General features: G+C 40.5%; 1 protein-coding gene across 6 annotated transcripts in view; it reads left to right on the forward strand.

Annotated features, from left to right (window-relative positions):
• The window catches only part of CDK19 (cyclin dependent kinase 19), a 202,288-nt gene that overhangs the window by 45,580 nt on the left and 129,859 nt on the right, over positions 1–26,849 (forward strand). Inside the window, exon 2 of one of the 6 annotated variants that reach the window (XM_032275033.1) lies at positions 2,782–2,843. The exons of 4 other annotated variants lie outside the window; for them this stretch is intronic. The gene's annotated coding sequence lies outside the window, so the exon portion shown is untranslated. Of the gene's footprint in view, positions 1–2,781; positions 2,844–26,716; positions 26,788–26,849 lie in introns of those variants that run through there. One more of the 6 variants, XM_032275035.1, reaches the window with a different exon arrangement.

Consider the following 26,849-nt stretch of genomic DNA (forward strand, 5'->3'; position numbering starts at 1 on the left):
GATAGGAATTTATCTCTGGTTTTTAGGATTATATGCAATTAGTTACATAATATGCAATTAGTTTCAACATAGTATGTCAAATGCACTTAACGTAGAATGTCACAAGCACTACTGTAGAGGAGGATGCAGTCTAGAAGGCTCTTTTGGGAACTAAGAGAAGATACAGCTGGGGCTGGGCATATTGGTAAATTAGTAATTTGATATAATCATCTCTTGGGTACTGTGCTCTTCTGGCTGCCATTTAGCTATTCTAGGCTCTTTTGGCCAGCTCAAACTTTCACTTTGCTTCTTGGGGCTTCCTCACACAGCTCCCCAGATTATCCTTTGGCTAGGCAAAGAATATTTTCTTTCTTTTTTTTTTTTTTAAGTTGGAGTTTCACTCTTGTTGCCCAGGTTGGAGTGCAGTGGCACTCCACCTTGAACCTCCACCTCCCAGGTTCAAGCGATCTCCTGTCTCAGCCTTCTGAGCAGGAATTACAGGTGCCTGCCACTGCACCCAACTGATTTTTGCATTTTTAGTAGAGATGGGGTTTTTGCCATGTTGGCCAGGCTGATCTTGAACTCCTCCTCACCTCAGGTGATCCACCCACCTCGGCCTCCCAAGGTGCTGGGATTACAGGAGTGACCCATTGCCTGGCTGTTTTCTTTGGTTCTTAGCTAACAACTTTTGCTTAGTTGCTAATTTAAATAGAATGCACTGGCTTAAATTTTTGCATAAAATAGCATTCTGTGATTTATAACATTTTTAAAAACCTCGTTTCGCTGATATTCAGTATAAATCTGAGAGATGGTGAAGGTGTCCTCTTTGAACAACTCTGGTTATACTGAGAGATTAAGTGCCTGATGTCACAAAGCAATTACGTGAATTACCTTGGATTTGAACGCAAGTCACCTGGCTTTGGGGCCAGTGTTTTAAAATATTGTTTTTTCTTTGACATGTCATCAGGTTTTAAGACAATACTTTGTTCCTTCTTTCCTAATTATTTGGTGATATTTTTAAAGATTTCTAAATATTCCATAAAGATAACATGCTCTTCTCTTTTAAATTTAACAGTTGATAAAATTTATCTCATTCATTTTTCTTATACATGAGCTATATTTTATAGTCTTTTATCCCTATCACCAGAAAAGAATGAAATAAAATCTGAGATCTAAATATTTTACCTGATTAAATTCTAATTTTTTTACATGAATGTTTTTTGAAAAGCCTTTCATATTTCATGATTGTTTTTATTTTATAATACTGAAACAAGGTAGATTTCTCTCATACTACCTAGCATATGTAGTACCTTGCTTATTTCGATATTGCTGTCAGAATTAAATTAAATCTTGCTACTAGAATAGCTTTACAGTCCTACTTTCCCCTTTTTTCTTTCACCTTGTCCTCTTCTAGGTCTGTTTTTAATTGTTTTTCTCTTATATTCCCAACAATTTCTAGTTCTAAGAAGAAAATGTACCTTGAGCTGCAGGGCCTGCCAGACTCCATTTTGTGAAGTAAATTTTTCTCCGAATTTCTTTCTTATTTCTTTTGAGACAGAGTCTTGCTCTGTCGCTGAGGCTGAAGTGTAGTGGTGTGATCAGGACTCATTGCAGCCCTAACCTCCTGGGCGCAGGTTATCCTCCCACCTCAGCCTCCCAAGTAGCTGGGACTACAGGTGTGAACTGCCATGTCCAGTTAGTTTTTGAATTTTTAGTAGAGACGGGGTTTCGCCCTGTTGTCCACGCTGGTCTTGGGCTCTTGAGCACAAGCAGTTGCTGGCCTTGGCTTCCCACAGTGCTGGGATTACAGGTGTGACCCACTGTGCCTAGCCTTTAATTTGTTTTATATTCTTTATACGGTAGTCCCCTTATGTGCAGTTTTGCTTTCTGCTGTTTTACTGACTTGCGGTCTGAAAATATTAAATGGAAAATTCCAGAAATAAAGAATTCATGTTTTAAATTGTACCCTTGAGTAGCATGATGAAATCTTGTGCTGTCCAGCACTGTCCTGCTCTGTCCCTCTGAGGACATGAATCATCCTTTCATCCAATGTATTCATGCTGTAGACACTACCTTCAGTTATTAGATTTTTAAAAGAGTGTATATTGGGTGTCTGGTACTATCCCAGACTTCAGGCAGCTACTGGGGGTCTCAGAACATATCCCCCATAAATAAGGGGGGACTACTGCATATGTATTGGCTCTCTCACACAATTTAGAAAGTTGAATTGTTACTTTCAGTGTATATAAATTCATACTTTATTGCTGTATTAGTTTTTCCAGTAGTGTAAATTGCTTCTTTTGATAAGAGTATAATTAGTTCCGGGTGCAGTGGCTCACGCCTGTAATCACAGCACTTTGGGAGATTGAGGTGGGTGGATCACGAGGTCAAGAGATTGAGACCATCCTGGCCAACATGGTGAAATCCCATCTCTACTAAAAATACAAAAATTAGCTGGGTGTGGTGGCGCGCTTTGTAGTCCCAGCTACTTGGGAAGCTGAGGCAGGAGAATCACTTGAACCCACTGCACTCCAGCCTGGGTGACATAATGAGATTCCGTCTCAAAAAAAAAAAAAGAATATAATTAGTTAAGGCTCAACTTTTTTTTTTTTTTTCATACTATAAGCTGCATTATATATAATGAACTGTGAATGTTATTGATTTGCTCATTGTCAAATCTATAATCTGATTTTCTTGGCAGATATGTAGACTTGTGATAGGCATTTGGCATTTTATGTTTTGGGCAGCGTAACTTTAAATCTACATAAACTTCTCTGCCTTTTGCCTCTGCTGTGTTCATAGATTCCAGGAGGGCTTCGTGTATGGACCTCAAGCGTTGGAGGTAGCAGAGTTTTCAGCAGAAGGTAAAGCAGAGTATTGCCTTCTGGTGTCATTGTGTGTGTGTGCTGGGGTGGGTATGTGACAGATGAGAGCTTTTTGCAAGTGTAATCACTAAGTAACTTATAATGATGCATTAAATGATTCACTTTCATAAAATTTAAAACCAAGATAATACCTGTACAATTTTATTCAGTATTACTAAAATTCATAAAAAATAGTAAAATTTAGATAGAGCTAAAGACTCTAAATTTCACTTTCTTTGCCAGTAAGAAATAGTAGAAGTGAGTAAGAAAACAGAGCATTAGTATAATGTATACTGTATAATTTTCTCAGACCCAGCTTCACTCGAATTTCTTCTTGGGAACTTGTCCAAATCATTATTCATATGCTGCTCCTTTTACTGAAAAATTGCTTCACAGTAGAGGGGCAGCCTAATCCATGACTCATGACTGGGAGGTAGTTACTATAGGTTCCATGTGCCAGAAACGTTAGTTCCCAATATGCTAGTTTCCTGTCTCTTGAGAACTACTTTTCTTTCTTTTTTTTTTTTTTTTTTTTTTTTGGGTTTTGGGTCTTGCTCTGATGCTAGGTTGGAGTGCAGCGGCGCAATCTCAGCTCACTGCAACCTCTGCCTCCCTGGTTCAAGCAGTTCTCCTGCCTCAGCCTCCCAAGTAGCTGGGACTACAGGTGCACGCCACCATGCCAAGCTAATTTTTGTATTTGTAGTAGAGATGGGGTTTCACCATATTGGCCGGGATCGTCTAGATCTCATGATCTCATGATCTGCCTGTAGTTAGTTCTTGTTTCAATAGAGAAACAAAGACATCCCACACACTTGTAAAATATGTTTTTATAGAGACCTTTTTTTTTTTTTTTAAAGGGACAGGGTTTCCTCATGTTGCCCAGGCTGGTCTTGAGCCCCTGGGCTCAAGTGATCTGCCCACCTTAGCCTCCCAAAGGGGTAGGATTATAGGTATCAGCCACCACACCCTGCTATGGAGATCCTCTTAATGAGTCTTTTTTTTTTTTTTAAAGAGACGGGGTCTACCTATGTTGCCCAAGCTGGAGTGCAGTGGCTATTCACAGGTGCGATCCCACTACTGATCAGCATGGGAGTTTTGACCTGCTTGGTTTCTGACCTGGGCCCGTTCACCCCTCCTTAGACAACCTGGTGGTCCCCCATTCCTGGGAGGTCACCATATTGATGCTGAACTTAGCGCGGACACCCGATTGGTATAGCATGCTAAACCCCAGAACTCCTGGGCTCAAGCGATCCTCCAGCCTCAGCCTCCTGAGTAGCTGGGACTACAGGCACGTGCCACCGTGCCCAGCATGAATCTTTTTTTTGTTGTTGTTGGGGACAGTGACTCACTCTGTTGCCCATTCTTGAGTGCAGTGGTGCCATCACGACTCATTGCGGCGTTGACCTCCCAGGCCCAAGCAGTCCTCCCACTTCAGCTTCCCAAGTAGCTGGGACCACAGGCTCACAGCACCACACTTGACTAATTTTTAAGTTATTTGTTCAGACGGTCTTGCTTTACTGCTCAGGTTGGTCTGGAACTTGTGGCCTTAAACAACCCTCTTGCCTCAGCCTCCCAAAATGTTGGGATTACAAGTATGAGCCACTGTATCTGGAGAAATCACTTTCTGTGATGTGACTAGAGATCAGAAATCCTGACATATGTACTTTACCTGGGTAATGCTTCTTAAAAAAAAAAAAAGAAAGGAAATATTTTGCTATTTACGTGCCAGATATTATAGATGTTACTTTCTGTTAATGTAACCATTTATGAGCTTTCTTCACATGATACTTGAATAGAAGTTTTTTTTTTTTTTTTTAAGAAAGAGATCTATAGCAGCTAACAATGTACTTTTAGACATAAAGTTAGTAATGTGGCTAGGTTTTAGATAGATTCTGAATGGGAACTAGAGGAATGTTTTTTTAATGGGCTTCTGGAAATTATAGTTGTTTAGATATCAAACAAGTGTGATATGGTTTGGCTCTGTGTCCACACCTATATCTTGTCTTGAATTGTACTCCCATAATTCCCACGTGTTGTGGGAGGAACTCAGTGGGAGATAATTTGAATCATGGGGGCAGTTCCCCCCATACTGTTCTTGTGGTGGTAAGTAAATTTTCACGAGATCTGATGGTTTTAATCAGGGGTTTCCGCTTTTGCATCCTTCTCATTTTCTCTTGCCACTGTCATGTAAGAAGTGCCTTTCACCTCCCATCATGATTCTGAGGCCTTCCCAGCCATGTGGAACTGTAAGTCCAATTAAACCTCTCTTTTTCCCCGCAGTCTCGGGTATGTCTTTATCAGCAGTGTGAAAACGGACTAATGCAGCAAATTGGTATGAACAGAGTGGGGCGCTGCTTAAAAGATACCTGAAAATGTGGAAGCGACTTTGGAACTCGATTATAGGCAGAGGCTGGAACAGTTTGAAGGGCTCAGAAGAAGACAGGAAAATGTGGGAAAGTTTGGAACTTCCTAGAGACTTGTTGAATGGCTTTGCCCAAAGTGCTGATAGTGATACGAACAGTAAGGTCCAGTCTGAGGTGCTCTCGGGTGGAGATGAGGAACTTGTTGGGAACTGGAGCAAAGGTGACTCTTGTTATGTTTTAGCAAAGAGACTGGCAGCATTTTGCCCCTGCTCTAGAGATTTGTGGAACTTTGAACTTGAGAAAGATGATTTAGGGTATTAAGCAGCAAATCATTCAAGATGTGACTTGGATGTTGTTAAAGGCATTCAGTTTTATAAGGGAAGCAGAGCATAAAGCTTGGAAAATTTGTAGCCTGACAATATTATAGAAAAGAAAAACCCAGAAAATGGGAGCCAGCTGTAGGAATTTGCATAAGTAACAAGGAGTGGAATGTTAATGCCCAAGACCATGGGGAAAATGCCTCCAGGGCATATCAGAGGTCTTCAAGGCAGCCTCTCCCATGACAGGCCTGGAGGCCTAGGAGAAAATGGTTTTGTGGGCTGGGCCAAGGGTCCCTGTGCTGTGTGAAGTCTAGGGACTTGGTGCCCTGCATCCCAGCCACTCCAGCTGTGACTAAAAGGGGCCAAGGTAGAGCTCCATCTGTTGCTTCAGAGGGTGGAAGCCCCAACCTTTGTCAGGTTCCACGTGGTGTTGAGCCTGCGGGTACACAGAAGTCAAGAATTGAGGTTTGGGAACCTCCGCCTAGATTTCAGAAGATGTATGGAAATGCCTGGATGCCCAGGCAAAAGTTTACTGCAGGGGTGATACCCTCATGGAGAACCTCTGCTAGGGCAGTGTGAAAGGGAAATGTGGGGTTGGAGCCCCCACACAGAGTCCCTACTGGGGCACCATCTAGTGGAGCTGTGAAAAGAGGGCTACTGGCCTCCAGATCCCAGAATGGTAGATCCATTGACAGCTTGCACCATACTCCTGGAAAAGCCACAGACGCTCAATGCCAGCCCATGAAAGCAGCCAGGAGGGTGGCTATACCCTGCAAAGCCACGGGGTTGGAGCTGCCCAAGACCATGGGAACCCACTGCTCACATCAGGGTGACCTGGATGTAAGATCTGGAGTCAAAGATCATTTTCGAGCTTAAATTTTGACTGCTTCACTGGATTTTGAACTTGCATGGGCCCTGTAACCCCTTTGTTTTCGCCAATTTCTCCCCTTTGGAATAGCTAGTGTTTACCCAATACCTGTACTCCCATTTTATCTAGGAAGTAATTAGCTTGTTTTTAATTTTACAGGCTCATAGGCAGAAGAGACTTGCTTTGTCTTGGAAGAGACTTTGGACTGTGGACTTTGGAGTTAATGTTGAAATGAGTTAAGACTTTTGGGGACTGTTAGGAAGGCATGATTGGTTTTGAAATGTGAGGACATGAGATCTGGGGGGTCTGGGGTGGAATAATATGGTTTAGCTCTGTGTCTCCACACAAATCCCATCTTGAATTATACTCCCATAATTCCCATGTGTTGTGGGATGGAGCCAGTGGAGATAATTTGAATCATGGGGGCAGTTTCCCCCATACTGTTCTTGTAGTGAATAAGTCTCATGAGATCTGATGGTTTTATCAGGGGCTTCCGCTTTAGCATCCTTCTCATTTTCTCTTGCTTCCACCATATAAGAAGTGCCTTTTGCTTCGTGCTATGATTCTGAGGCCTCCCCAGCCATGTGGAACTATAAGTCCTATTAAACCTCTTTTTCATCCTAGTCTTGGGTATGTCTTTTATCAGCAGCATGAAAATGGACTAATACAAAGTGGCTGCATATTATATCTTATATTTAGGATCTATAGTTTATGTGGAGTTGGTTGGTAACAGTATTTATGAAATCTCTACTCTGTGCCCAATACAGGAGCACACCATTTTACAATGAACCAAGTTTCACTATTCTTTCACTTCTTCCTATTCAGAGAAACAGTTTTTCTTAACTGGAAGAGATAGGTGAATTTCAGGCTGTTTATTGAGGTAAGCTACAATTTTACTCCCCAAACCCTTTTGCCTTTATTTTACTTTTCTTAGTGGCTATTTTGAGGATATTTTCTCTTTACCAATAATAGATTGGAAGCAATTTAAAGCCTTTTCATACATAGCAGGGTAGTTGGCCATTTTCTTTCTTTTTTATTGAAATGGAGTTTCGCTGTTGTTTCCCAGGCTGGAGTGCAGTGGCATGATCTCGGCTCACCACAACCTCCGCCTTCTGAGTTCAAGTGTTTCTTGTGCTTCAGCCTCCCGAGTAGCTGGGATTACAGGCATGTGCCACCATGCCTGACTAATTTTTGTATTATTAGTAGAGATGGGGTTTCTCTATGTTGGTCAGGCTGGTCTCGAACTGCTAGCCTCAAGTGGCCTGCCCACATTGGCCTCCCAAAGTGCTAGGATTATAGGAATAAACCACTTCGCCTGGCTTAGTGGACCATTTTCATCACTGTTTTATTATGCATTCTTATATTTGTTTAGCTAATCTGACTGGTGTATTTTGTTGCTAGTTGAGAATCTCAATAGATTATTCATATCAAGACATAGGAAGATTCCTCACCCAGTTCCCAACTCTACGTCAGTTTCTATGAGAAAGATGAGATTAAATGAATGGTTATGAAAATATTTAAAAAATTAGTTGACTATTTTCTTGAGCAGTTTGAGGTTTACAGAAAACCTGGAGTAGAAAGTAGAGTGCCCATGTACCATACCTCCCCTTCCCCAATTTTTCTTCTTATTATTATTTTGAGACAGAGTCTCACTCTGTCACTCATGCTGGAGTGCAGTAGTACCATCTCAGCTCACTGTAACTCCCGCCTCCCAGGTTCAAGCAATTCTCCTGCCTCAGCCTTCCGGGTAGCTGAGACTACAGGCACATGCCACCACGCCTGGCTAATGTTTTTGTATTTTTAGTAGAGATGGGTTTTCATCATGTTGGCCAGGCTGGTCTCAAACTCGTGACCTCAGGTGATCTACCTGCCTCAGCCTCCCAAAGTGCTGGGATTACAGGCTTAAGCGATCATGCCCAGCCTACATTAGGGTTTACTTATTATACATTAAGTACGTTCTATGGGTTTTGATAAATAATGATATGAATTTCACCATCACAGTATCATACAGAATAGCTCACTACCCTAAACATCCCCTCTGCTATACCTTCTTATACCTGGTCCCCTCCCTGCAAGCTCTTGACAACAGCTGATCTTTTCCTGTCTCCACAGTTTTCCCTTTTCCAAAATGGCCTATAGTTGAGTATGTAGCTTTTTGAGGTTGGCTTCTTGTACTTAGTAATAAACATTTAAGATTCCTCCATGTCTTTTCATGAGTTGAAAGCTCATTTCTTTTTAGTGCTGAATAATGTTCTATTTCTGGACGTAACAAGTTTATCCATTCACCTACTGAAGATATCTTGGTTACTTCACTCCCAAATTAAGAAAACAATGAATTGCGTTTTAGGATTGTATTTAGAAGGCGTTATAAATCCAAGGTCATCTAGGTTTTCTTCTATGTTATCTTCTAAATAAATAAAAATTTATCCTCTAAATATTTGTTTATTTATTTTTGAGATGTCACTCATGCTGGAGTGCAGTGGCACAATCTTGGTGCACTGCAACCTCTGACTCCTGAGTTCAAGCAATTCTCCTGCCTCAGCCTCTGGAGTAGTTGGGATTTCAGGTGCCTACCACCACACCCAGCTGATTTTCATATTTTTAGTAGAGATGAGGTTTTCCCATGTTGGCCAAGGTGGTCTCAAACTCCTGACTTCAGGTGATCTGCCCACCTCAGCCTCTCAAAGTGCTGGGATCACAGGTGTGAACCACCATGCCCAGCCTCCTATAAAAATTTTATCGTTTTCTGGGCCAGGTGCAGTGGCTTATGCCTGTAATCGCAACATGTTGGGAGGCTGAGGCGGGCAGATCATGAGGTCAGGAGATCAAGACCATCCTCGCCAACATGGTGAGACCCCATCTCTAAAAAAAAAAAGAATAGATAGTTTTCCATTTTATTTTAAATCAACGTCCATTTTGAGTTAATTTTTGTGTAGGTGTAAGGGCTCTGTCTAGATTCTTTTTTTAGCATATGCATGTCCGGGTGTTCTAGCACTGTGTGTTGAAACAACTTCTTTTTCCATTGCTGTTCTTTGTTCCTTTGTCAATGAACACATGAGTATATTGTGTGAGTCTATTTCTGAGCTCTCTATTCTGTTCCATTGATCTGTTTGTCTTTTCTGTCACCAATATCACACTGTCTTGATTACTGTGGCTTTATAATAAGTCTTGAAGTTGGGTAGTATCAGTCTTCCAACTTTATTCTTGAGTATTGCATTGATTATTCTGGGTCTTTTGTTTTTCTGCATGAGCTTTAGCATCAGTTTGTTGATGTTCACAAAACAATTGGCTGGGATTTTGATTGGGATTACATTGTATCTATAGATTAAGTTAGAAAGAATTGACCTCTTGACAAACCTTCTTAGAGTTGTATATGATACGCTTCACTTAAAATTTGGATATTTTTGGATTTCTTTTATCAGAGTTTTGTAGTTAAGTTTTCCTCATATATATCTTATACTTTTGTTAGATTTATGCCTAATATTTCTTTTTTGGGTTGCTAATGTGAATGGTATTGTGTTTGTAATTTCTTGTACCCTGCAATCTTGTTATAGTTGTTTATTAGTTCCAGGAGTCTTCTTTGTTGATTTCTTGGGATTTTCTTCATAGACAATCATGTCTTGTGTGAACTAAGTTTTATTTCTTCCTTCCCAATCTGCATACCTTTTATTTCTTTTTCGTGTCTTCTATTAGCCAAGACTTCCTCTACTATGCTGATTAAGAGTGGTGAGAGCAGGCTGGGCATGGTGGCTCATGCCTGTAATCCCAGCACTTTGGGAGGCCAAGGTGGGCGGATCACCTGAGTTCAGGAGTTCAGGACCAGTCTGACCAACAGGGAGAAACCCTGTCTCTACTGAAAATGCAAAATTAGCTGGGCATGGTGGCGTGCGCCTGCAGTCTCAGCGACTCGGGAGGCTGAGGCAGGAGAATTGCTTAAGCCCAGGAGATGGAGGTTGTGGTGAGCCAAGATAGCCCTGTTGCACTCCAGCCTAGGCAACAAGAGCGAAACTCTGTGTAAAAAAAAAAGTGTGGTGAGAGCAGTCATCTTTGCTTTGTTTCTGGTTTTATGGAGAACCTGTTTAGTTTCTCTCTACAAATTTCTGAATAGATTATCCTATTTGGTAGTATAAAAAAATGTAAAGTACTGCTTATATCAGATCATAGGAGGACTCCATTCTCCTCCCCTCCATTTCTTCACTTTGCCTTACGTTTTATGAGAAAGATGGGATTAAATGGATGGTCATAAAAGTATTTTAAATGTTGGGATTCAGGCAGTTTTAAAATATAATACTTTCTCTTTTCTTTAGTTTCTCTACTGCTTTGTCAACTTCTGGAGGGCAAAGAGCATACCTCAGTATATTGTTGCAACCCTTGTAGTGCCCAGTATGTACTACAATGCACATAACTATTTGTTGAATGTAAAACCTAATTCTAGACTCTTGCTGTAAACCTCTATCTTATTTGAAAAGGCAGATAGCCAGTGAAGTCAGTCATCTAATCAATTAATCAATTCATCAATATTTGATTGTTAGCGCCAAGCTATAACATTGGCTATAAAGATACACATGATAATGATACCTCCTCTCTGGGAACGTATTATTCATATAAGAAATGTTAATTTCAAGTGCTGTGTTCCATTTTTACTGATATGTATTTGCCAAAAACTCATACTCCTGTATGTCTTCCTAAGTACTCTAATTGAAATGTCTATGTGTGAACTTCTTCACACATAGTCCCTAAAAGGTTTACAGTTTTGTTGAAAGAACTGGCATTTAATGAGCCTGTAACAGGTGCCAGACACTGTGCTAGGTGCTTTACGTATTCTCCTTTATCTCATTTATCTTCACAGCAGTTGAACAAGGGAAATAGTCTTAATTTACAGATGCAAAAACTGATAATATGAGGGTATAAGTAACCTATTGACTGTGTGACTTAGTGGGATAGGTATATGAGTCCATAGCCCAAGATGCTTATATCACACACTATGGAAAAGTTACCATACAAAGTGGTATGTGATGAATGCTACTTTATAGTGCATACACGTGCTCGGTGAATGCAGAGAAGGGAGCTTTGACCTCAGGCTAGGGTGTTAACAAAACTTCTGGAAAGCTTAATCTTGTCTGATAGGAAGAATAGGAGGGTAGAGAGATCAGGGAGGTCAATCAATGAGAAGAAGATGGAGGGCCAAGATCAGTGAATATTTTCTCATTGACAGTATACACATTTCTTCTGTGGCCATAAAATACACTAGAACAAATTTTGTCTTTTATTTTAAATAAGGGCCCTTCTTCTCCATTTTTCTCTTAAACAAAATAATTTCTCCTTAGCTTGCTTTTTGCATAACTCCAAAGCTATCAGTTCCCAAACTCATTTTTTTCCATTGCATTAGCACACTCTGTAGCAGTAATTGAGGGAGGAAAAGCCTGGAGGGAAAAAGGAAGATCAAACGAATCCTAAGAAAAGGATTTTCCTAATGTCAAGTGTATTTTATTTATCCGTTTTCGATATCTCAGTTAAATACCGCACAAACACCCATTAATATGTGAAAAGCTGTGGAGTTACAGAGGCTTACAGGAGGCATCATTGCTTTCAGTGAACTTATTGTTTAGTTGGAAAAAGAAGAGTAAAGTAAAATAATTGGTAAACCACTGAGCAGTGGTAAGCACCAAATAATGTAGTATATCTTGTAAATATTGTAGGATCCTTTTCCTTAAAAGATGTTTTTCAGGGTTCTGTCCTTTTTCCTAGTCTCACAACTTGAATTTCTAAATACTTTCGCATCTCTATCTGTAGCTCACATTTCCCATCTAAGCAATATGTGTGTCCAGGCGCCTTTTGAACATCTTTGTTTAGACAATACCACAGTCTTCTCAACTTCAACTTATTTAAAACTTGGCCAGTCTGTTCTTAACTCAGTGAATGGTACCGCCCTCACCCATTGCCCAAGCCATACACTGGGAATCAAGTTCTTGAATTCTTTGTTTCTTCACCACATGTTCTGTTGACACTGTTTCCTAATTATCTGAAAGAACATCCACTTCGTTTTATTTCCTCTGCCACTAACCTAATTTAGACTATAGCCACCGCTCACTTAAATTATTGCAAAGTCCTCTTAACTAGTTGCCTGTGCTATCTTCACACCTGCAAGACTACAAAAAACACAGATTGTGTGCTGGGCAGGATGGCATGTACCTGTGATTCCTGCTACTCTGGAGGGTGAAGCAGGAGGATGACTTGAGCCAAGCCATTTGAGACCAGCCTGAGCCACAAAATGAGACTGCCATATCAAAAAACAAACAAACAAAACCACCAACCCAGATTGCTTAAAATCCTTACCTGTGTTCCTACTTGTTCTGCTTCATCTGGCCCTGCTTGCTTCTGCAGCTTTAACTTGCTTTCCCCTATGCGAAACCAGCCTTACTGAACTTCAGACATATCATGCTGTCTTGCCAGTGAGACTTGACACATGCTATTCTCTCTTCTCAGAAGGGGTTATATGGAGAAATGAAAATAATCACTATAGCGATTAAAGCACAGACTGTGTAGCCAGACTACTTAAGTGTGAATTCTGGATCTGCTACTGCTTTGTGATATAGAATGAGTTATTTAACCTACCTGCTTTCAGTGTCCTCATCTGTATAATGGGGTTGGTTAATAGTACCTGCTTCAAAGCATGTTGTAGGGATTAGAAGAGTTTTGTTTGTGTTGAGACAAGGTCTTGCCCTGTCGCCCAGGCTGGAGTGCAGTGATGTGATCATAGCTCACGGCAGCCTTGACCTCTCAGTTCAAGCTGTTCTTTCACCTCAGCCTCCCGAGTCACTGGCACTACAGGCATGTGTCACCGTGCCCAACCCCGTTTTGTATTTTTTGTAGTGACAGGGTCACACTATGTTGCCCAGGCTGGTCTTGAATTCTTGGGTTCAAGTAATCCTCCAGCCTCAGTCTCTTAAAGTTTTGGAATTACAGTGCCCAGCCTAAAATAGTTAATATAGTTGAGGCTTTTTTGTTTATTTTCTTTTTGAGACAGAGCCTTGCTCTGTGGCCCAGGCTGGAATGTGGTGACACAATCTCGGCTCACTGCAACTTCCACCTCTTGGGTTCAAGCGATTCTTGTGCCTCAGCCTCCTGAGTAGCTGGGGACTATAGGCACGTGCCACCATGCTGGGCTAATTTTTGTATTTTTAGTAGAGACAGGGTTTCACTGTGTTGGTCAGGCTGGTCTCAAATTCCTGGCCTCAAGTGATCTGCTTGCCTCGGCCTCCCAAAGTGCTGGGATTACAGGTGTGATGCACTGTGCCTGGCCTAGCTGAGACTTTTAATTTGTCCCTGGCATATAGTAAGTACTATATAAGTATAGCTATCATTATAAATCTTACTGTAAATGTGTTGTATTGGATAGAATTTTTTTTTTAAGGCTGATTTAATGATAAATGGAAAAACGCTGTTCCCCTCCATAAGTTCCCAATTGATTGGCTCATTATTGTTGGTATTTATTCTGCTTTGGCAGCTGCTTTCTTTTCCTAACTTCTTGTTTTTCAGCTTTTTTTTTTTTCTTTTTTTTTTTTTTTTTTTTTGAGACACTCATGTTACCCAGGGTGGAGTGCAATGGCGCGATCTCGGCTCACCGCAACCTCCGCCTCCTGGGTTCAGGCAATACTCCTGCCTCAGCCTCCTGAGTAGCTGAGATTACAGGCACGCACCACCATGCCCAGCTAATTTTTTGTATTTTTAGTAGAGACAGGGTTTCACCATGTTGACCAGGATGGTCTCGATCTCTTGACCTTGTGATCCACCCGCCTCGGCCTCCCAAAGTGCTGGGATTACAGGCTTGAGCCACCGCGCCCGGCCGTTTTTCAGCTTTTTAGTGACTAGAATTTGGTCTTGGGTTGACATTTCGAATGGATCATTTGACAAGGTCAAGTTAACCTGAGCTTTCATATAGACACATTGAGGCCAATTTATACGGAAATTTTTAAAAGAAAATGATTATTATATAAGTAGTTAATATTCGTTATAGAAAAATCAGAAAGTATGGATAAGCACAAAGAAGGAAATAAAATTCTCTCTAGTGTTAATATTTTATTTATTTATTTTTTTAGATGGGGTTTTGCTATAATGCCCAGGTTGGCCTTGAACTCCTGGGCTCAAGCAAGTTTTCCATCTCAGCCTCTGGAGTAGCTAGGACTACAGGCAGGCACCACTGTGCCAGCCTTCCATTGTTAATATTTCAGCGTATATATAATATACTTATTTTCTTACAGAAAAGAGTACATGGTTTTATAATTTGCCTTTAAAAATGTAAAAAAAAATGCAGCATAATTAATTCAACATAATTTTTAATAGCTGATAGATGACATTTTAATTTGACTTATAATTTATGTGCCATGTTGATTAAAGTTTCAACTAAAGTCTTCTAAAGGAATTTTCTTTTTTCTTTCAAGTATATTTCAGAGATTGTAGATTAAATAAAGATTCAAATTGTTTGGGTTCTAGCAAGGATACTTATATTAGGAAAGAGACTCATTGTAACAATAGTAAAGATCAACTACAAAAAACATGCAAAAACTACATTTTATCAAAAGAAGATTTCACAGTGGCCTGGAATTGGCAGCACCTTCAGTGGGATGGTGAAAACATATATATTTAAATTTTGAAAGTGTTGATTTTGATATCTTGCCTAATAATTTTCTTTCTTTCTTCTTCTTCTTTTTTCTTTTTTCAGATTAGGGTCTTGCTCTGTCACCCAGGCTAGAGTGCAATGGTATGATCTTAGCTCACTGCAACTTCCAACTCCTAGGCTCAAATGATCCCCCTGCTCCAGCCTTCTGAGTAGCTGGGACTACAGGCATGTGCCACTATGCCTGGCTATTTTTTAAAACATCTTTAAAGTTTTTGTAGAGACTTTGCTACATTGACCAGGCTGGTCTTGAACTCCTGGGGTCAAGCCGTGCACCTCCCAAAGTGCTGGGATTACAGGCATAAGCCATTTCACCTGGTCCATCATTTTTTTTTTTTTTTTAGTATTTATTTTTCACTGATACTTGCAATTTGAGATGATTTCATGAAGACTAATATCTTAAAATGCACCTAAGGGACAAGCCTGACTAACATGGTGAAACTCCGTCTCTACTAAAAATACAAAAATTAGCTAGGCATGGTGGCGAGTGTCTGTAATCTTAGCTACATGGGAGACTGAGGCAGGAGAATTGCTTGAACCTGAGAGGCAGAGGTTACATTGAGCTGAGATCGCACCACTGGACTCCAGCCTGGGCAACAGATTGAGACCCTGTCTCAAAAAAAAAAAAAAAAAAAAAATGCACCTAAGGGGAGCAGATTGTTGATTCACTACTGTCTGATCTGATGATCTAGTTCTGTCTGATCTGACAGTTCTGGATTGAAGAATGGCCGAATATTTCTATTTTTCTCCTTCCCTCCAGAAGGAGGTACTTGCTTTCTGGTGAATTTCTACATACAATTACTTTTCCAATAAAAATACTGATGTCTGATCATTGCTGTCATTTTAATTTTATTTTTCAGAATATAAATATATATTTATCTTTGGAATATAGTTAAAAGACAGTATTCTAGATTTTCTTTTTTTTTTTTTTTTGAGACGGAGTTTCACTCTTGTTACCCAGGCTGGAGTGCAATGGCGCGATCTCGGCTCACCGCAACCTCCGCCTCCTGGGTTCAGGCAATTCTCCTGCCTCAGCCTCCTGAGTAGCTGGGATTACAGGCACGCGCCACCATGGCCAGCTAATTTTTTGTATTTTTAGTAGAGACGGGGTTTCACCATGTTGACCAGGATGGTCTCGATCTCTTGACCTCGTGATCCACCCGCCTCGGCCTCCCTAAGTACTGGGATTACAGGCTTGAGCCACCGCACCCGGCTAGATTTTCTTATTACAATGAAAATATTTTTTTAAATGACCAAGACTAATGAACAGATTTATTTCGGTAACATATGTTTAGTTCCTCCAGTTTGCAAAGTACTTAGCTCCTAGAGAATATACAGAAATGGGCAAGATAGTCTTTTTCCTTATTTGGGGATGGGATAAGGGAGATGAATCTATTCTAAATAATTATAGTAAAATATGGTAAGGCCCTTGAGAGAGTATTGAACAAAGTACTTGCTCTACTAGTGATGCTATCATAAATGTCATTAACTGTTAAATCCAGTGAGCTCTTTTTCATTCTGTGCTATTTGACCTTGCTTCTATGTTTGATGCTTTTGCCCACCTACCCTTTAATGCTTGTTTCTTTGCTTCTGTACACCCCTTTCTTATTGTTTTTCTCTTTCACTCCTCTTCGTGGGGGAAGGTGGGGACAGGGTCTTGCTCTGTAGCTCAGGCTGGAGTGTGATAGTGCAAACATGACTCACTGCAGCCTCAACCTCTTGAGCTCAAGTGGTCCACACCTCAACATCCTGAGTAGCTGGAACCACAGGTGTGCACCACCATGGTCAGCCAATTTTTAAATTTTTTTTAGAGATGGGGTCTTGCCACATTGCCCAAGTTGGTCTCAAAACTCCTGGCCTCAAGCAGTTCTCCCACCTTGGCCTCCTAAAGTGCTAGGATTACAGATGTGAGCCACCACACTCGACCTTCTGTTTAACTCTTTAACTGCTGCTTATTAGTTATTTCTGTCTTCAGTGTTTTTTTTTTTATTAAGAAAATTTTTGTAAAAACAGGTAAGTTTACTTTAGAACAGTGAACACCTACATTCAGCTGCCTTGAATGCCTAGATTCAATTGTTATTATCTTTCTATAATTGCTTTATCTCTCTCTGTGTGTATATATATATAAATGGTTTTTTGATATATTTGAACAATCTGAAATTAATTTGCAGTTGTCATTACATTGTCACCTCCAAATACTTAAACTTGCATCTCCTAAGAATAAGAACATTTGCTTGCATTACCATATCATTATCCTATATTTGACAGTTAATAAAATAAAAAAATAAAATTAACCATGCCATCATAATATTACGTAAATAATTCTGGTTCATATTTAAATTTTCCCAGGTGTCTCGCAAGTAAACTTTTATAGCCATTTTTATTTGAATCACAGTTTAGGCAAGTATTTCATGCATAGTATTTGATTGTTATATGCTTTGAGTCTCTTTTAATCCAGGTTATCCCCACATTTTACCTTTTTTATGGCTCCTCCCCCTTTCTAAGGGGAGGGGAGTCAAGCCAATTTGCTTAGAGTATCCCACATCCAGATTTGCCTACTATCATGGAATTTTAATAGTTTCTGTTTCTGCAGCCTGTTGTAGGATGGTGTTTACTAAAGAAGGGCTCCTGTGGCATGGGTGCTGTGAATGGGTTGTGGGTCCTATTAATTAATCCTCTAAATTCCTTGGCAACCAGTGGGGTTTAGGGCAGTGGAAGCCCATGGGTCCCTTTATCTCTGCCCACGAGTGTTTTGTCTGTTTACCCTGGTGTCCAGGGTAGAAAAAATAGCATTACGTGGGTGCCATCATGTGAAAGAGGTTTGGTTGCACTGACTACCATCTTTAGCATTTTCTTCTGTGTTCTTTCCCTTTGTGATCATAGTTACTTCTGTGGTTTTAACAGTAACTTCTATGGGGATGTTCTCTTTTCTGAACTCCAGCTCTGTTATTTCCTTTCGTTCATATTCTGCTGCATCTCCAGTTGCTACTTCAAAATCAACATGTCCAAAATGAATTTATTTTCTACTTCCAAACTAGCCCATTGTCAATATATTTTTTTCTTTTTTGTAAATGGTCTCACTGAGACAACACTGGCCAGAAACCTCAGTCACCTTCAGCTGCTTTATAGCTGTCTGCCCAAGAAACACACACACACACACACACACACACACACACACACACATACACACACATGTGCATACATATGCATACATATTTATTCATTAAATATGTTTTGAATGTCTACAATGTACCGAAATATATTTGGCCACGGTAGATAATTTTTTTTTTTTTTTTTGAGACAGGGTCTTGCCCAGGCTGGAGTGCAGTGGCATGATCTTGGCTCACACCAACCTTCACTTTCCTGGCTCAAGTGATCTTGCAGCTTCAGCCTCCCGAGTAGCTGGAACCATGGTCGAGCCACCATGCCCAGCTCATTTTTGTACCTATTTTTTCTATTTTGAGATGGAGTCCTGCTCTGTTGCCCAGGCTGGAATACAGCGGTGCAATCTCGGCTAACTGCAACCTCTGCCTCCTGGGTTCAAGAGATTCTCCTGCCTCAGCTTCCTGAGTAGCTGGGACTGCAGATGTACATCACCGTTTTTGTATTTTTAGTAGAGATGGTGTTTCACTATGTTGGCTAGTCTGGTCTTGAACCTCTGACCTTAGGTCATCCAACTGCCTCAGCCTCCCAAAGTGCTGGGAATATAGGCGTGTGTCACGCCCAGCTAATTTTGTGTTTTTAGTAGAGACAGGGTTTCACCATGTAGCCCAGGCTTGGCTTGAACTCCTGATCTCTGTGATCCACCTGCCTTGGTCTTCCAGAGTGTTGGGATTACAGGCCTGAGCCCCCGCATCTGGCTATAATAGATAATTTTTTTCTCTGAAATGCCTCTTGAGTCCATTCCCTCCATTCTGACTACATTTACTCTAATTTTGGTCCTCACCAAGCCTCCTCAGTCTTCTACATTGGTCCCCCTGCCTCTGGCTTTAAATCTTCTGATCCACCCTGCATACTATCGACTTAATGAGAAGACCTATTTGATCACATTTCCAGCAAGAGTGCTGGAAAACCTCTGACGGCTTTCCATTATACAGGAAAACTGCCAAGTTTTCAGCATACCATACAAAACTATGCTGGTTCTATCTGCTTTGCTCTTTTCACCTCTTATATTCTAGCTGTATTTGCCTTTAGCTAATTGCTTGGATATACCATGGATTTTAATCTTCAGACAAAGTCCACACATTCTGGTGTTTCTAAGGCCCTGTCCTTTCCTCCTTTGCTCAGTGAAATTCTGCTCATCTCTCAGGACCCACTCAGATGTTCCTTTGAAAATTATTTACCAGACCGGGCACGGTGGCTCACGCCTGTAATCCCAGCACTTTGGGAGGCTGAGGCGGGTGGATCACGAGGTCAAGAGATCGAGACCATCCTGGTCAACATGGTGAAACCCCGTCTCTACTAAAAATACAAAAAATTAGCTGGGCATGGTGGCGCGTGCCTGTAATCCCGGCTACTCAGGAGGCTGAGGCAGGAGAATTGCCTGAACCCAGGAGGCGGAGGTTGCGGTGAGCCGAGATCACGCCATTGCACTCTAGCCTAGGTAACAAGAGCGAAACTCCGTCTCAAAAAAAAAAAAAAAAGAAAATTATTTACCTGAAAGTCCCTGTCTATCCCTTCCACCAGAACCAAGCCCCTCTATTCACTCATTGTCTGATGTTCTTTGCATGTTTCTCTGTTACAGCACTTATTATATTGTACCCTTTGCTTGTGTATCTCTGTATAAAGACTCACAAGGGGCTGGGCATGGTTGCTTGCACCTATAATTTGGGAGGTGAGGCGGGTGGATCACCTGAGGTCAAGGAGTTCGAGACCAGCCTGGCCAAAACAGTGAAACCCTAATAATACAAAAATTAGCTGAGCATGGTAGTGCATGCCTGTAGTTGTAGCTACTTAGAAGGCTGAGGCAGCACAATAGCTTGAACCTGGGAAGCGAAGGTTGCAGTGATCTGAAGTTGTGTCACCGCACTCTAGCCTGGGCAACAAGAACAAAAATCTGTCTCAAAAAAAAAGATTCACAAGGGAAAGGATCAGCTCTTTCTTCCCCCTGTTCCTGGAACCTAGCACAGTGCTTGACACATAATATGTGCTTAGTAAAATATTTCTGAAATAAATGCCTCACATTACTTGTTATATTACCTTTTTGTAGCGAGTCTGACTTAAGATTCATAAATTCTCAAAGTAAGATAATGTTTTCTATAAAAAATTTGGTTTAACTAAATACTTTCTAAGGATTATAGTCTATATAAGACGCTAATTATTTATGTTTTAAGCCTGAGCCTTAGAAGTAAATGTCTGAATTCTTAAGCATTGCTGCAGATACATTTTTTAAAAACTCATTTCCCAGCAATAAGAATTTGCCATTTTTAGGCCAGGTGCAATGTCTCATGCCTATAATCCCAGCACTTTGGGAGGCGGAGATGGGAGGATCGCTTGAGCCCAGGAGTTTGAGACCAACCTGGGCAACATAGTGAGACCCTGTTTTAAAAAATAAAAAGTAAAGAATTAGCTGGGTGTGGTGATGTGTGCCTGTAGTCCTAGCTACTTGAGAGGCTGAGGCAGGAGGAGTGCTTGAACCTGGCAGATTGACGCTGCAGTGAGCCATGATTGCACCAGTGCACTCTGACCTGGGTGACAGAGCAAGACCCTGTCTAAAAAAAAAAAAAGAGAAAATTTGCCAATTTTAGAAACAAATTAAGCATTAAATATTGATGATATGTGGTAATATATTTACCAATGCAACATTGAACTTGAGATTTTAGAAGTGCACTGACAGTTCAAGTAGCTGTTGACTAAAAAGTAAAAAGCTTGGGTATTATCAACATATCCAAATTAATAAGATTTGAAGTGTTAGTGGGTCACCGGTGAAGTTTATTGATGTGCAAATTCAATTCAGCGAATTGTTGTTTTTCATTAAAGCTCTCCAATCAAGATATGGTTGCATATAAATGTCAACCAAATAAGAACACATTAAAAAAAAGAAATTATACAATTAATCAATGAAAACATTATTCTAGGCCAAGCATGGTGGTTCATCCCTGTAATCCCAGCACTTTGGGTGGCCAAGGCAGGAGTATCTCTTGAGCCTAGGAGTTCGAGACCAACCTGGGCAACATAGTGAGACCCCATCTCTACAAAAATAAAAAAAGCTAGCTAGGCATGGTGATGCACACCTGTAGTCTCAGGTACTCTGGAGCCTGCAGTGAGAGGATTGCTTGAGTCTGGGAGGTCAAGGCTTCAGTGAGCCATGATCGTGCCGCTGCACTCCAATCTGGGTGACAGAAACCTTGTCTAAAACAAAACAAAACAAAACAAAACAAAACAAAACATTATTCTAATTATGTTTTGAAACTTTTTTTTGCCAAACTAATAGGGATTTCTAAAATTTTATAATTTTAGAGTTTAAAAAATACTAAATGTTTATCTGACTTGGAATTCTAAATGAAGGAAATAGTATAAAATAAAGATTATTTTTTAGAGAAAGATAACTAGCTAGGGGTGGTAGCTCAGGCCTGTAATCCTAGCACTTTGGGGGGCCAAGGTGGGCGGATTGCTTGAGGCTGGGAATTCAAGACCAGCCTGGGCAACATGGCACAACCCTGTCTCCACAAAAAGTACAAAAAATTAGCCTGGCATGGTGGAGCATGCCTGTAATTCCAGCTACTTGGGAGGCTGAAGTGGGAAGATCATCTGAACCTGGGAGGTTGAGGCTGCAGTGAGCTGAGATCGTACCACTGCTTTCCAGGCTGGATGACAGAATGAGACCCTGTCTTTAAAAAGAAAAAAGAAACATAAACTAGTCAATCAGTTTGTAAGAAAAAGGACTGGGCTAGGTCAGTGGCTTACACTTGTAGTTCCAGTACTTTGGGAGGCCAAGGCAGGAGGATCGCTTGAGGTCAGGAGTTTGGGACCAGCTTGGGCAATTTAGTGAGACCCTATCTCCTTACATATACAAAATGGGAATAAATAAATTCCTTTGCTAAGGAATGAAAGCAAAGACATAATCAAACTATTGTCACATTTTCATGTTGTGAGGGAATCCTTAAGTTGAATAAAGAAGAATAGTACTATATTTTGGTGATGTTTAGAGATTGAATAGATGAAATATTTGGTAGATGAAAGCATAATTTTTGAAACACAATTTTGTCAGAAAAGAAAAGGAAAGCATAAAGAGGGTGCTAGTATTATTTGACATCACTCATAAATAAGAAGAATACAAAAGAATGGCAGTACCTTATGTTGGAAGATTTTAAATGTTTTAGAATCACTTTAAAAGACTTATTCAAACTAGAAAAATTATTGATATTGAAGTGTTATGACATTGAACTATTTATGAATGAAATGGAAAGATGTCTGGGATTTGTTTCAAAATAATTACGAAAAGTAGAGACAGTAGAAATAAGACCGTTCATGAGTTGATACTTGTGTGTTGGATACATACAGTATTACTGCCATTTATTTTTGAAAAATTTAATTATACAAAATTTGAATGTTATTATGTAATAAAGAATCATGTTTCCAAATAAGGGATCATTACTACTAGGCTGGCTGAATATTGGGATCATGATGATACTGAATAATTCAGAATGATACCCATATGAAACAAGATGATCTTTTTTGTTTTTTTTGTTATTTCAAATTTTTATTCCACGTTGTTTTTTAAAATTATTTTTCCATGTTGTGGAAGCTGCCTAATCTGCTAAGCCAAATCATCACATAATAAAGGAAAGGGATACAACATTGATTTATTTCATCATTCTTCTTGAAGAAAAAAAATAGTTGGCTCCGATGTCATATAATTTGAAGAATGTCTTTTTTTTTTTTTTTTTTTTTTTAAATCTGACCAGTGGATTCACATCACATAGTTTAAAGAATGTCTTATTAGTAACACCTAGTTGTAAAAACTGGTAATACTAGAAATTAAAAAAAAAAACAAACTGGTAATACTGTCTCATTTTAGATACTGTATTTCTGATGATTTCATAATTTGAGTTCTACTCATAAGATTTAGGAAAAGCAGCCTTGCATGGTGGCTCACACCTGTAATCCAGCATTTTGGGAGGCCAATGCAGGTGGATCACCTGAGGTTGGGAGTTCGAGACTAGCCTGACCAACATGGAGAAACCCTGTCTCTACTAAAAATACAAAATTAGTTGGATGTGGTGGCACATGCCTGTAATCCCAGCTTCTTGGGAGGCCTCTGAGGCAGGAGAATCACTTGAACCCAGGAGTTGGAAGTTGTGGTGAGCCAAGATCATGCTCATTGCACTCCAGCCTGGGCAACAAGAGCGAAACTCCATCACAAAAAAAAAAAAGAAAAAGAAAAAAAGAAAAAGCAAACTTCAAAGAATTGTTTGTCTTCTAAGGCAGTGGTCCCCAGCCTTTTTGGCACCAGGGACTGGTTTTGTGGAAGACAATTTTTCTACAGACTATTCAGAGTGGGGATGATTTCGGGATGATTCAAGTGCATTACATTTATTGTGCACTTTTTTGTGTTATTATTACATTGTAGTATATAATGAAATACTGCTCATCATAATGTAGAATCAGTGGAAGCCCTGTGCTTGTTTTCCTGCAACTAGATGGTCCCATGTGGGGGTGATGGGAGCCAGTGACAGATCATCAAGCATTAGATTCTCATAAGGAGCACGCAGCCTAGATCCCTTCCACATGCAGTTCACAGTAGGTTTCGAGCTCCTATGAGAATCTAACGCGGCCACTGATCTGACAGGAGGTGGGGCTCAGGTGGTAATGCAAGTGATGGGGAGTGGCTGTAAATACAGATAAAGCCTTGCTTGCTTGCCCACTACTCACCTCCAGCTGTTCAGTGCCCCATTCGTAACAGGCTGCTGAGTGGCAGTGATCTGTGGCCCAAGTGTTGGGGACTCTGTTCTAAGGGATATAAAAGAGAAGTATTGGGCTGGGTGTGGTGGCTCACGCCTATAACCCCAGCACTTTGGGAGTCTGAGGTGGGTGGATCACTTGAGGCTGGGAATTAAGACCAGCCAACATAGTGAAACCCTGCCTCTACTAAAAATACAAAAATTATCCGGGCGTGATGACACGTGCCTGTAATCCTAGCTACTCTGTAGGCTGAGGTAGGAGAATTGCTTGAACCAGGAGGCGGAGGTTACAGTAAAGCTGAGATTGCACCACTGCACTCCAACCTGAGACTCTGTCAAAAAAAAGTATCTTCAGAACTGTTTCCTTTCTCCCTCCAGTTCTTTCCTGGACACTCAGAAGTCATCTTATCTATGTGCTACTTCCTCTAGGCAATATGATCACATCTGTGGACTCAAACCTTTTAGTCTGAAACATTACTATGGTAGGCCCTTAGTATTTTCAGGACCTCTCCTTTTTGAACTTCCCAGATATTTTCAATTTTGGTTGGGGTTTCTTTCTATGTAAAATAATCATTTATAAGCTAGGGAATCTTCTGAGATCTGATATGAACCTTGTTCTCAGTGGCATCATCCTTGCATCAACCAAGCTCAAAACCTCAGACTCCTCTTTGATTCTTCCTTCTTAATCTTTTCTATTCATTTCGTCCCGCCAATTCTTCCTTTCGTCCTGCCAATTCCTCCTTTAAAATGACTATCACAGGGGTCCCTTCTTTTCTCCTGTCTTATTACCCCTCTGTCATGAAGAATTGGAAGAGCTAGTCTTAGCTCTGCCTCTAGCCACTGGCCTAGTTTCTTCATCACTGAAGAGAAGTGATTATACAGGATTGTCTTAGATCCCTTTCAGAGCAAACATTCTTTTCTTCTAATCCAGGTTCTCACCTTCTCACACTTACATTGAAGTAACTTGCTAATTGTTTTTCTTTTTTTTTTTTTTTGAGACGGAGTTTCGCTCTTGTTGCCCAGGCTGGAGTGCAATGGCGCGATCTCGGCTCACCGCAACCTCCGTCTCCTGGGTTCAGGCAATTCTCCTGTCTCAGCCTCCTGAGTAGCTGGGATTACAGGCACGCGCCACCATGCCCAGCTGATTTTTTGTATTTTTAGTAGAGACGGGGTTTCACCATGTTGACCAGGATGGTCTCGATCTCTTGACCTCGTGATCCACCCGCCTCGGCCTCCCAAAGTGCTGGGATTACAGGCTTGAGCCACCGCGCCCGGCTGCTAATTGTTTTTCATCCCTTTAATCTTAGTCCTTTTTAATAAGATTAACCTTCATATGTAATTTTCATCACTTTTAGGATAAAATCTTAGGTTTCCAGGTCTTCATTTAGGTCATGTCATCATTTCTCTGGTTAACATTGTGGTCATTTGACTGGGAGTGGTGGCTCATGCCTGTAGTCCTAGCACTTTGGGAGGCCAAGTGGGTAGATCACGAGATCAGGAGTTTGAGACAAGCCTCACCAGTATGGTGAAACCCTGTCTCTACTAAAAATAAAAAATTAGCTGAGCATGGTGATACGTGCCTGTAGTTCCAGCTACTTGGGAGGCTGAGGCAGAAGAATCGCTTGAACCCGGGAGGTGGAGGTTGCAGTGAGCCAAGATCGAGCCACTGCACTCCAGCCTGGGCAACAGAGCGAGTCTCTTTCTCAAAAAAAAAAAAAAAAAAAAAAAAAAATAGTGTGGTCATTCATATAGTCACCTTCTCCTTCACACAGAACAAATAGTTACCAAATTCTTTCAGTTCTGACTCAGAAATGTTTTTTGAACCTATTATTTCTTCTCCTCTGCTGATAATCTAATCTAGTCCTTCATCTTCTCTTATCTGCTCTGCCACTTGTTTTTTTTCTGTAGTTAGCATTGTTATCTTTCTGAGCAAAGATCTGTTAATGCACCTTCCCTGTTCCAAAAACCTTTGACTCTACACTGTTTACGTATCAAGTACAAGCTGTTTGTAGGACTCACGTAGTCTCTTTCTTTACTTTTCTAACCTCATTTCTTGCCCTAGTCATAATGCACCTAGCTGTCCATTTATACTGGATACCAGCTGTTTCTTGAATATGCTTTTGTTGTTTTTTTAATGCCATACTTCTACCTGGAATTCGCTAACCGCTTTATCCCTTCTCTACCTGGGGAACCCCTCCCTCAAAGGCGTGGCTTATGGAGTTACCTTCCTTAAAGCTCTGAATTAATTATTGGTTGCATTCTCTCTGGACTTACACATATCTTCTGTGGGTGTGGAGCACATCAGGGTGACTTTTATATTTTCTGCTTACTCAGAATCTCTTCCATGTGGATTATAAACTTCCTGGTATCTGTCTCTAATTTGTTCATCCCAAGAGTTTGGCAGTATTGGGATATATAATATAAACTCAGTAGTTGTTAGTTGATATAAAATAGTAAGGCTTTTCTGTTTTTACTAGAAACAAAGCAAAAGGATTTCTGTTCATTTGAATACTGTAAAATTTTTCCTTCAATCTTGCCTGATTTTGAGTTTTCTTATCTTTCTTTAAAAGATGCTTCTTCTAAATTTTTTGTCTACTGTAGGTCTTTGGGATCAACATGGCCCAGAACTGGTCTGGACACCCAGCAATATTATTTATTGATAGGAGTCAGAGAGCCTTGGGCCAGTCTAATTGTGACTACAAAAATGGAACTTTGGTTAAACTCTTGTGTTTTTGCATGTAGGCTACTGAATTGTGCTTTACCTTGCTACAGTTGTGTGGAGGCTGGTCACCAAGTTTGGATGTTATTGAAAGGTATAAGACTATCTTTTTCATTAAAACAGGTCCTAATATTTCACTTAAGAGATGTTCCTGCT

The sequence above is a fragment of the Sapajus apella genome, unplaced genomic scaffold, assembly GCF_009761245.1.
Source record: "Sapajus apella isolate SASKATOON/1434 unplaced genomic scaffold, GSC_monkey_1.0 scaffold6, whole genome shotgun sequence".
NCBI classification, from domain to species: Eukaryota; Metazoa; Chordata; class Mammalia; order Primates; family Cebidae; genus Sapajus; species Sapajus apella.